This window comes from Castanea sativa, chromosome 6 (assembly GCF_040712315.1).
Source record: "Castanea sativa cultivar Marrone di Chiusa Pesio chromosome 6, ASM4071231v1".
In the NCBI taxonomy this organism is placed as follows: Eukaryota; Viridiplantae; Streptophyta; class Magnoliopsida; order Fagales; family Fagaceae; genus Castanea; species Castanea sativa.
The window spans coordinates 22,322,970-22,335,378 of NC_134018.1; the positions used below are offsets into that span (position 1 = coordinate 22,322,970).

The window sequence follows — 12,409 nt, forward strand, 5'->3', positions numbered from 1 at the left end:
AGGCCAACAAGGCTGAACCACGTAACTCTCGTATTCTTGGTGTTCCTATACAACATGGTATAACATATCGTGTTGCTAATATATTTAACATGGTATCAGGGCCAAATTTCGTTCTTGACATCAAATAAACATCTCTACATGGTAAAGAAGATTCATACATGCATCGCACAGATCTAAAGTACCCCTGCTTGTTTTCAGATCTGAACCCCACGCTATTACACAACTTCCACGGATCACCGTTGTTGTCTTGCCGTTGTGTCTCAGAATATAGCCCAAGCAATCCGTGCCTCCCTTTTCAAATCTGTGCAAATCGAGGCTTCATCTGACGAAACCAATCGCACAGACATGCTCCACGGCCTCTCGCGACCAAAACCCAAGAAGCTGGTCTCCATAAGAACTTGTACGCGCCTCCACACACCGCCACATATTCCTGACTCCTAGATCGTCTTCTAGGCACATGCATCGCCATGAAGGCTTTGTCGTTCGCCAATCTATGTAGTTTAAGAATCTAGGCTGAACAACTATACACGCGCCCTCACGCACCTCTTGGTTTTTTGTCTCACCACCATGTGCTGGTAGACGCAATCACGCGCCATCCACGCGCCAAAAAACCTGATGATGTCATGATAACGCCATCATGTCCAGTCAGTGACACGTAAGCATGCCATGTCATCAGCCATGTCAACCCTAGTATAGGTTAGCGCCATGTCATTAGGATGATGTCATCGTCTCTGCACCCCAATCTGTGAGCCGACCCAGAAACCCAGAACTAACCCGAAACATGTAGTTGTTAATTGACCGTTGACTTTGACCAGGATCTGTTGACTTTGACTTTTGCATTGACATTTGACCAAAAGTTAAAATTTCCGAAAGGGCCAATCTTATTCAATTTTTCGTGTAGATTTCGATTTTGGACTTCGTTTCTTCATTTGAAACTCCGAAATTGGTCAATTGGCATATTATTCATTGTGGTTTCTTCAAAGGCATTCTTCAAGGCATCTCCAAGTGATCTTTTCATGCTTAACCAAACTCAAGCCTTCATCGAACTTTCGCCTTGAGTTTGAGGGAGGCTGTTAGAGATATATTAGACATATTAGCCCAATGTAATAGGCCCAAGCCCACTCCTACTTGTACTAGTAGTTTAGGGTTTAGTCACCTATATATATATATATATATATATATATATATATATATATATATATATTCATGTTAGGGTTCATTATAACACAGGTTATTATACTATACTCATGCATAATAAAGATGTAGCCCTTAAGAGATTTTTCTGTGGATGTAGGCGACAAGGCTGAACCATGTAACTCTTGTGTTCTTGGTGTTCCTATTCTATGCTTTCACTTTCACATCCATTCTAGCATATACAACATGACACATCGTGTTGCTAACATATTTAACAGATTTAACGTTATAGAGTGCTTTGATGAAGGTCCATACCCTATTTCCATAATCTTCAATATCATCAGATAAATATGCTTTTGTGGTATCAAGGCCTGCTTTAATTAAGTTGGGCATTTCCAACATAATGTTTTTACTCAAATGACCTCTGAAATAAAGGCACTCGAGAGCTGGGGCCTTTATGTGAAGTTCGTACCATGAAACTTCGATAACTAAAGCTAAGCTTTTCCGTGTAGGTACAATGATTTTTAAAATGGAAGCCTGGTCCTTTTCGAATATGTCTACAGACAAATCTTGGAGGACAGGGCATCAACTAAGGAGTCTCCAGAGAGAGTCGTGGTTTGCATACTTAACTGATCGAAGATGCAGAACCTTGAGACTTGGGAAGCCTAGGGATGAAGATGGAGGATCAAGAACAATACGGCCACCTAATTTCAGAACTACTAAAGTTTCACAATAGTGAAAGAGGTTAAAGGGCAAGTTGAAACAGCCTTCAGGGTAGTGGCGGTGCCACGTGCAGCTCAGGGTGTTCCCAGGAACACCCTGACCTGAAAAAAAAAATTATATATAATAATTAATTTTTTTTTTATATTTGATCTGTATTAGGAACACCCTCAAATTAATATATATATATATATATATATATATATATATATATATATATTTGTTCTACTTCCAAGCAAAAAAAAAAGCCCAAAAAAAATTTGAACTAAAATCTGAAAAAAAAAAATTGTATTAAAGCCAAGCCCACGGCAAGCCCAACAGATTACAGAGGTAACAAACCCACGGATTCTAAAAAAAAAAAAAAACCAAACCCAAATACAGAGCAAATCACTAAATCAAAAATCACTTTTAAATCAGAAATCACTAAAGGCCTAAAGGAAACCTAAAGACAAAGCAATGCCTTAGCTCTCTCGCATCTCGCTTGTCGTCGGAGAACGGAGATCGATCACGTTGCTCATAGCTCGCTTGTCGTCGTCGTAGCTCGCTCATCATCGTCATCGTCGCTTGTCGCTCGCCCCTCATCGCAAATCGCTCGGCTGCTCCGGTGCTTGGTGCTCACTCCCTCAAGGTATTTCTCTCTCTTTGTCTCTCTCAGTCTCTCACACTCTCTTTCTCTTTATCAAAATCACTGAAATGAAAACTATGAAATGAAATTAATGAGTGAGAGTCTCTCTCTCTCTCTCTCTTTATTATTTAAGAGTCTAACTCTCTCTCTTTTGAATTGTGAGTCTGTGATTGGTTGGCCGAATCTTTACTCTTTAGCTTTATTAATATTTTGCTTTTTGCCTGTTTTTTTACTTTTTGAATTTGGCTTTATCTTATCCGTTGGTGTTGGTGTGTGTGAGATATTAATTGTCTTTTAGTATAATGTGTATTGTGATTTGTGATTGTGAAATTTTCTAATTGGTAGCTGGCTATTGTGATTGGGGGCATCAGGCATCAGGCATGAGGCTTGTGCTTGTCTGTTGAGTGGGGTGGGGGTAGATGGCACATGGGGCCGGGTAAACAATGATTAAAGCAGTGTAATGTGCTGTACATTACGCTGCTATAATTATTGTGTTGCACATGGAATGTGTAATGTGCACATGGCTGGCTCTTTTAGTGTAATGTGCACATGGGGCTAAACAATATAACAAATCAAAGCAGTATAATTAATGACAAACAAATTAAAGCAATATAGTTTATTGTTACGCTAAACAACAATAATTTAAGCAGTATAATTAACCAATACATTATAAAAGACAAACAAATTAAATTATGTTAGGCTAAACAACAATTAATAATTTTATAATTAATGATTAAAAGACAAATAAATTAATGAAACAACTAAACAACAATAATTAATAATTTTATTAATATTTCAAATGAACCTATAGTTTATTGTTTATTTTTTTGCTAGAATTATGGACAAATATTTGATAAGAAAACCATGTACCCAATATTCATCTCATGTGCAAGATTCATCTTCATCTTCTAAGCGAATTAGTGTTGACTTTAACTTAAAAAATCTTCCTTCTGACCTTGGGCTACGAGAAAAGATATCATCTTATCATCATAATAATCATGATGAAATAAGAAAATATTATTTACAAAAAGACCCTTGTCAACCTGTTTTCCACAATGATGATTACCTTATATCATATTTTTCTGAAAGTCCCGTCAATTTATATCCGAATGGTGTGAATATAGATACTGGTTGGAATATAGTATAGACAATGATGCAGTATTTTGTTTTTATTGCTACCTATTTGGGCAAGATGTTGGTAAGCAAGGAGGAGATGACACTTTTGTAACAAAGGGATTCAAACTTTGGAATCAAAAAGAGAAGTTAAATTCCCATGTTGGAGGAGTTAATAGTACTCATAACCAAACTGTCAAGAAGAGTGAAGATTTATTAAAGGAAAAGCAACACATTCAAAGTGTTTTGGTTAAGCAATCAAATCAAGATAAAATTGAATATCGGGTTCAATTAAATGCAATAGTTGATTGCATAAGATTCCTTTTATGCCGGGGATTAGCTTTTCGTGGTCACGATGAATCTCAAGGTTCAAGTGATAAATGAAATTTCCTTGTGACAATGGGTTCTTTTCAATATTAGTTGATGAGCCACGTGATATCTCAATGAAAGAACAAATGGCCCTCGTTCTTCGTTATGTGAACAAAAAAGGAATTATTATAGAGCGGTTCCTTAGTATTGTACATGTAGCAAGTACCATTATTTTGTCACTCAAATATTCATTGAATGTTTACTTTGTGAACATAATTTGAGTTTATCGAAACTACGTGGGCAAGGTTATGACGGGGATAGTAATATGCAGGGTGATATCAATGGTCTCAAAACTTTAATTTTGAAAGAGAATAAGTCAGCATTTTATGTCCATTGTTTTGCTCATCAACTTCAATTGACACTTGTTGCCGTTGCTAAAAATCACATTAACATTGCTGAATTTTTTTATGTCGTTAATAATTTAGTAATTGTTGTTGGAGGCTCTTGTAAGAGATGAGATGCTCTTCGAGATGCACAATTTGCCGAAATTAAAGAAGATTTAGAGAATGGTGTACATAGAAGTGGGCAAGGTTTGAATCAAGAGACAAATCTTAAACGTCCTGGTAATACACGTTGGAGATCATATTATGAGACTATTCTCAACTTGATTTTGATATTCTCTGCCGTTGTTGATGTACTTGAGATTATTGAAGAAGATGGCCTCTCCGACCAAAAAGTTGAAGCTCGATCTATTATGAGGTCAATTCTATTTTTTGAATTTGTCTTTGCTCTACACTTGATGAAAAACATTTTAGGGATCACAAATGAGTTGTCAATAGTATTGCAAAAAAAAAAAAATAATAAAGATATAGTAAATGCTATGGATCTTGTTAAAGTGTCTAAGCAACGATTGCAAGTGATGAGAGATGATGAATGGATATATTTATTGACGAAGTGTCTTCATTTTGTACCACACATGATATTCCTATCTTGAACATGGATGAAATATTTGTAGTTAGTGGGAGGCCGCAACGCAACATCCAACAAAATACAAATTTATATCATTATCGTGTTGAGCTATTCTACACATTCATAGATATGCAGTTTCAAGAGCTTAACAACCGTTTTTTAGAGGCGAATACCGATTTGCTACTTTGTATGGCTTGCTTAAATCCAAGTAATTCATTTGTGGCTTTGATAAGGAAAAGTTGATACGTTTAGCAAAGTTCTATCCATCTGATTTTCTTGGGACAGATATCTTGGTACTTGACTCTTAACTTCAGAATCACATTTTTGATATGCGCAACAATGACTTGTTTTTATAGCTTCAAGGAGTTAGTGAACTTGCTGAAAAGTTAGTGAACACAAGGAAGCATGAGACTTATCCATCAGTCTATTTGCTTGTAAAGTTAGCTTTGACCCTTCTTGTCGCTACTGCAACAGTAGAAAGAAATTTTTCAGTAATAAAATATATAAAGATTGAACTGCGCAATTGAATGGGAGATCAGTGGATGAATGATTGCTTGGTTGTGTATATTGAAAATGATGTAGCTTGTAGCATTGATAATGAGACTATCATGCAACAATTTCAAAATATGAAAACTCGTAGAAGGCAATTGTAAATTTTATATATTTGCGTGTTTTTTGATTGTTGTTGTTAATATATAAAATTTTCTTTTCATTAGATTGTGTAATTTATGCTTGTTAAGGAACACCTTGAAAAAAAATTCCTGGAGCCGCTATTGCTTGAGGGAGATAAGAAAGCTTGAAATCGAGCACTTCCAAGCCACGTAAAATTGCGGCGCGTACCCATGTATTGACATGGATTGGGTCACAATTAGAACACTGCCAATGGAGGTGAAAGTGTTTAAGGGGATTTGCATTGTGACGAGCCCAAACTTATGACACGATATGCACAAAAGTAAAATGGTACCCATTCCATTGATCTTCTTGTTGGTTAGGAATTTGCTCCCCTGAATCTGAGGACCATGAAGACATCTTCTCAAATTCATATTCGTCCAAGTTAAGCTTTGGGACGAGAGTCCAGAAAGTATTCCACCTGCTTGACAAGATGCTTGTGACAGCATCTTCTTTGGTTGTGAGAAACGAAAGGATATGGCAAATGAGAGACATTGGTAGATTGCTGATCTTGTCGACCACCGTAGCTTCTTCTGGGTCAGATAGTTTTGGGCGTTTTAAGGTTGATTCAACCGAGCAAGCCATCTAGGTTTTGTTGAGAGGCACAAGTTTTGGACTTCCCAGTACTGTGGTTGCAAAATACAGTGATTAAATACCTTCTCTCCACCCCCACCACCGAGTAAGATAAGGATATTCATGGCGTTTAACAAGGCCATGGTGACAAATGGCTGTGTACAAGGCTGGCTCAAGGTATTATGAGACCTAAGGTAATCACTTTAAGTAAAGTCTATTCTTATACTTTGAATATTAATAGAATATTTATTTAACTTTTTAAAAAAAAAATTTTAAAATCTATTTTTTTAGAAAGAATTACAAATTAAAACAAACTCATCGCATTACTCAATGAATATACAACTAAAATAAACACTATTTATTGAATGAAGTAACCAAATACTAAAAAAATTATGATTGAAAAGTTTAATAAAGTTATATATTTGATATTTCTAAATAGAATTTGAGTATAAATTTATTTACTAGTGTAAGATTAATGAGTTCTTTTAACATTTATGAGTGAGAGATTAAATAATTGACCCATCCAATGAAGATATTTTTCTTTAACTAATTTTTCTTTGATAAAAAACAACTACTTTTTATTTATTGGTAAATATTTAGGGCTTAACTAATACTTCTATTGGTACAAAAATATCTCTATTGAAAAATTTAAGGGTCTTTTTTCATTAGGGGCCTTAGGCGGTTGCCTATTTGGCTCACCCATTGAGCCGGCACTGGTCGTGCATGTCGCACATGGCATTTAACAAAGCCATGCATGGTGACAAATGACCCATTTCTTTTTTCTTTTTCTTTTTTGAGAAAATGATGGCCCATTTCTATGTACACGTTTCATATATATATATATATATATATATATATATATATATATATATATATAAATTCTTACTAAGAAAAAAAAAAAAAACACAAACAATCCTTTGCCAAACCAAAATTTGCATATTTATTGGATGATCTGAAACCATGTTTGACAGCCAATGTTGCTGAAGAATCTGTATACTTCTTTTTTGTACAATTATTTAAGCGACTTTCATGTGGTGGACTAAGATTGCATTTGATATTAGCTTAAAAAGTCAGTTTTATTTTTATTTTTTTGGTTATTTAGATTATTTTTATTATTATTCAGCTTATTTTTGGTATTATTCATTAGTTCCATTACGCTTTTTGGTACTATTCATGAGTTCCATTGTACTATTTCAGTTATCTTTTAGTTTTGTCTACAGTACTTTCAACAAAAAAAATTTCAATTTCAACTAAATAAGCTATTCCTAAATGGATTTTAAGTAGTCCACCAAGTATTGAATGTCCGAAAGTATTCTTATTATATAAGGTAAGATAGAGTAAAAACATTAATTTATAATTTTCTAATATTTATGTAATATTTAAAAGTTGAAATGTAATATTTATTGTTGTTATAAGAATATTTTTCCATCATTTAATTATATATATATATATAAATATATATCAATAAATTTTGCTACAATAATCATTGTACTACACCATTATTCAATTATTTTCTACCTTTTTTTAAAATAAAATAAAAAAACTTTTCTTCTCCCTATTTTTTTTAAAAAAAATCTCTTGTACTCCCTACTTTAGTCCACACTTACTCAGAGGCGGCACTACACTATTCTCAGGGGGTTCAAATGAACCCCCTGACTTCAACAAAAAAAAAAAACAATTTATATACATAAAATATATATTTTTTGTTAGTTTAATACTATAATTTTTTCTTAAAAATATTTTTGCACATCCAGACGTAAATTTTGCACGCTCTTATTACAAGTATTTCCAACTCTAAGAATAAAGAGTAAGTGTTTGTAAATTGTAAGTGTCACTATTTTTTATAAATTTATATTTTGTGTGTGAATGTGTTTAATATTGATTGTGTGCATTACTTTTTGTTATAATGTTATTTGTGTGAATTATGATGTGTGTGGATGTTTGTGTGTACAATATAAATATAATATAAATTTCTATAATTTAATAATTAGGAAATAGAGATGATTTGTTACATGTTTGTGTATTGTTATCATATTATAATAACTTTTTGTTATAAAGTTAGTAAAATTCAAGAAAAAAAATTGAAAGCTAGTGATTGTCCAAGCATTTGATTAGTTAAGTAGACACTAGTGTATAATTTTATGTATGAATGAATGTGGTCTTGTGCATCAATAATTAATACAAAACCAATGAGTTTAGTTTAAAATATTTTTATATAAACAATAACAAATAGATAATAAAAACTGCATAAAAATAAAAATGTTAGATAAACTTTACAAAATAAAATGATTATAGGCTCATAGCTACCCACATTGGTAATAGATATTCATAATGAACTATCATATAACAATTCAAAATTTGAATACTTGTAGAAGGAAATTGTAAAACTTCATGTATTAATTTTTTTTTTTTTTGTCGGTAACTCGATTTATTCAAGTTCTTTTTTTTATTAAAATTTTTTAATGACCCCTTAAACAAAATTCCTAGAGCCGCCACTGCACTTACTATTGCACTTTGTTAAACTTTTCTTGTCCCTCTTTATTGCTTTATCCGCCTACTACTCTCTACTTTATTGTTACACATCTTTCATGTTTTCATTCTTCCTTATATTTTAACTCTTTTTCTTCATGTTTTCTTTTTGTATAAATTTGGTATCATTTATCTCATTCAATTATTTTTCTTCCGCACAAAAAATGTGAGTACTCTCTCTCTTTATTTTATTTTGATGGTTTTTTTTTTCTTTCTTATAACTCTAATTTAAGTTAATGGTTCTTTTTTGTTTTTATATGTGTTTTGGTGTTGTGTTTCTAAAATTTCTCATCACAAAGTATTCTTTCTCCCTCTTATAGCTTTGGTTGGATTTTGATTTAGGTTAATATTTAGTTTTTTTAGAAATAAAAATTTGAGTTTATATTAAAACACAATCTACATGACTATGAATTTGAATGTGCCAACCAATTGTTTGAGTAATAAATTATTATAATTTCTATATATATATATATATATATTTGGTTTCATTTTAATTTTGGTTAAGATATACTTGTAAATTTGTGTTGTGTATTGATTATAATGATAATCTCTTTATCTATATATCTATATATATAATAATAGGTAAAGCAGAGAAAAAATCTAATTAATTTTCAAATTGAAATTCAATTAGAGTCTAATTTTGCGCCACGTGTCTCATCTAATCTAAATTTATACTTTTGTGCCAAGTGAGTTAATTTAGTGTAAAAATTGAATTTCAATTAGAGTTTAATTTTGCCCCACGTGTCTCATCTAATCTAAATTTTTAAATTTTTGTGCCAAATTAGTTAATGTAGTTTAGAAAACGAGGAGTTTAATATAATAAACCATAAAAAACATAATCATATAACTAAAAAAAATTTAAATTTATAAGTCATCTATATATATTAATAGGTAAAACTTAGAGAAAGTTGAATTAGAATTTGAAATTATAATCCAATTTTGCACGTGTCTAAATTTATATGGGAACTACACCATAATTATCTACTTAAGTATGTGCCATGCGTCTACTTGAATTTTTTAATCTTTGTGTCAAGTGAGTTAATGAGTGCAAAATACTAAGAATTTAATATTAATAAACTATAAAATTAAAAAAACACACACACAATTACATATACTCAATAAAAATCACCACATGTTTCTTAAAAAATAAAAATAAATAAAAATCACCACACGTTCTATCTTATTATAAGTTAGAAAAAAAAATGATCATCAGTAGTATTAAATTTATGTTAGAATTTTAATATGTGACTAATTATATTTACTTTTAAAAAATAATTTGACTAATTATCTATATTTTATGATAAAAAATTGTGTTTAATTTTAAATGTATCTATACGTATGCATGAATGCATGTGTTACATGTTTTTTTTTTTAAATTGACTAATTATTTATATTTTTATAATAAAAATTTTGTTTAATTTTAAATGCATCAATGCATTTGCATGGAGTTACATGCTAGTTCATTATAAGAAATGAGAAATTTAAATAATAAATTTGAAACTTATAAAATTTATTTTATATTAGGAAAATATAATACACTATAATAAAAGTTAAAAGAATATGGATCACCTCAAAAATAATATTAATCAAACACACCAAAAATAATGTAATGATATATTTGTAGAGATAAAAAGATAAGAAAAAAAAAAACAAGGTTTGCATTTGAAGGAAAACAACAACAACAATAATAATAATTAAAGCCTTGTTATAAATGAAAAAGAAAAACACTAAAAGTATTGCAAAATGTTCATAAGATAATGTGATAATATCTGTGATTAATGAACTTCAACAACAACCTAATTGATGAATATTTTAATTAATTTTTTGTAATTGATGACATGTCAGTTTGTAATTCTATAGTAAAAAGTAGTATCCTTATAATATCATTCATTAAATAAAAAAATAAAAAAAAATTCACAACCATTAAAAATATTTATGATTTTATAAAATTTTGAGTCTTTTATCGATGGGGATGGAGCCCTGTTTCTAGGAGTATAAACTTTTTGTGTTGGGCCTTAGGCCTAGGTCTTGGACTGGCCTGTTGGAAAACGTAATATTTTTCATGGAACCATTCAAATTACGGTCCAACTAACTTACTAAATCAGCCACAACTATACAAGCTGGACATGGTTTTCATCCTTGCAAATTGCTCAAAACAACAATTGGAAAATCAAAAGATATCAAACTCATTCGCTAAAACTGAAAGCCCAAAGTTGTCTGTCTCATTCGTCGCGTGCCAAAAAAGCCTCGATTTGTTTACCACCAAAAAGTCTTATAGTCAATCTCATTCCACCATCAACTACATTTTGCTCCGACCATCGTTAGATCAAATGGTGGTTACCTCGTAGTTTGATTTTAGAGAGAGAGAGAAAGAGGGATATACACACACATTGTCTCTTTTTTACATATATTTATTTACAATTATTCATAAAAGAAAACACAAAATACTTAAAATGAGTTTTCAAAGAAAAGACATGTTACGTATGTAACTTTTTTTTTTTTTTTTTAATGAGATTCAAACAGCTACAAGCATTGAAATTGGTATTCTATCAAAGCATTGAAATTTATAACCCCAGTGTGTGTGAGTTAATAACTAAGTATTCTATCAAAACTTTTCATCAATTATAATCTCATCTCAAACTGTTGGACCTTTTCTTTTTCTGGTTCTTTTAAAGATTTGGTTTTTAAAAATAGTGATTTTCATTATTTTTATGCTTGTTTAAGTTATATATGTTGGTGAAATCCAATCCACTATTGATTTTTGCTTGTAGTTCCTTTCTTGTAGTTCAAACTATTTTTTTATTAAGAGAAAAAAATTTCAAACTATTTTTTTTTTTCAAACTATAAACATACAAAGTAAATAAATATAAGCTATATAACCACCTATAAGCTACCAAAAAATAATTTCTATTAGTAGTGTTAGAAACATGATGAGCATTACAGTGGCGGCTTTAGGATTGTTTTTTCTAGAGGGCAGTAATGACAGAGTTAGGAATTTGTTATTTGTCATGATGGGCGAGTAAAAAATTAAATGATTAATCTTTTTTTCTACATATACAACTTCCATATAATATACAATAATCTAAAATAATATTCTAAATACAATTTAGTTTACAATACCAGCCAGAATTTTGGAAAGAATATTCATGTTTTTTTCAATGAATGAGTAAAATTTTTGGATCTTACACAATACTTTCAAAAAACTTCCACAACAAAATCTAGGTGACCAGATAAAAAGCAGCTACAACTTGCCTCATATTATTGTAAAAATATTGTGAAATTAAAATTAAGATGATTATATTCAAGCTTCAAGCTTATTTCAATTGGGTTCAAACAAAATTTAGGATTAGAGTGTTTAAAATTTTATTTTAAGGGGTTAAAATGAAAAAAAATTTATATATAAAAATTTTGTTTGGTCCAGGTTAGGGGGAACCCCCTGGCCTTAATGTAACACTGCCCATGGCATTACTTTTGTATGTTTACAGATTGACAAGTATTCCCTACATCAATCCTCCCTTATTAATATATGTGAAGCACTTCCATGTCTTATTAGGAGTGGCAATTCTTGTTAGTGGGTCATGTTGAAATGAGGATATTCAAATTAGGGGTGTTCATTGATTGAAACAACCAATTTTTGGGGGCTTTTCGTGTCAAATTGCTGAGGTTGGTATGACCCTGACCTGTACGAATCAACCTTGCTTGGGATCAATCTTTTAGTTTAGGGCAGGGCAATTTTCTAGGCTTGGTCTAGCTTGATTGCATTGGTGT

At 31.2% G+C, this 12,409-nt stretch overlaps 1 pseudogene; it reads right to left on the reverse strand.

Annotated features, from left to right (window-relative positions):
* Nucleotides 1-1,341: 1,341 nt before the first annotated feature.
* On the reverse strand, nt 1,342-6,124 carry LOC142639657 (F-box/LRR-repeat protein At3g26922-like; annotated as a pseudogene).
* Between the last annotated feature and the right edge of the window lie 6,285 nt (nt 6,125-12,409).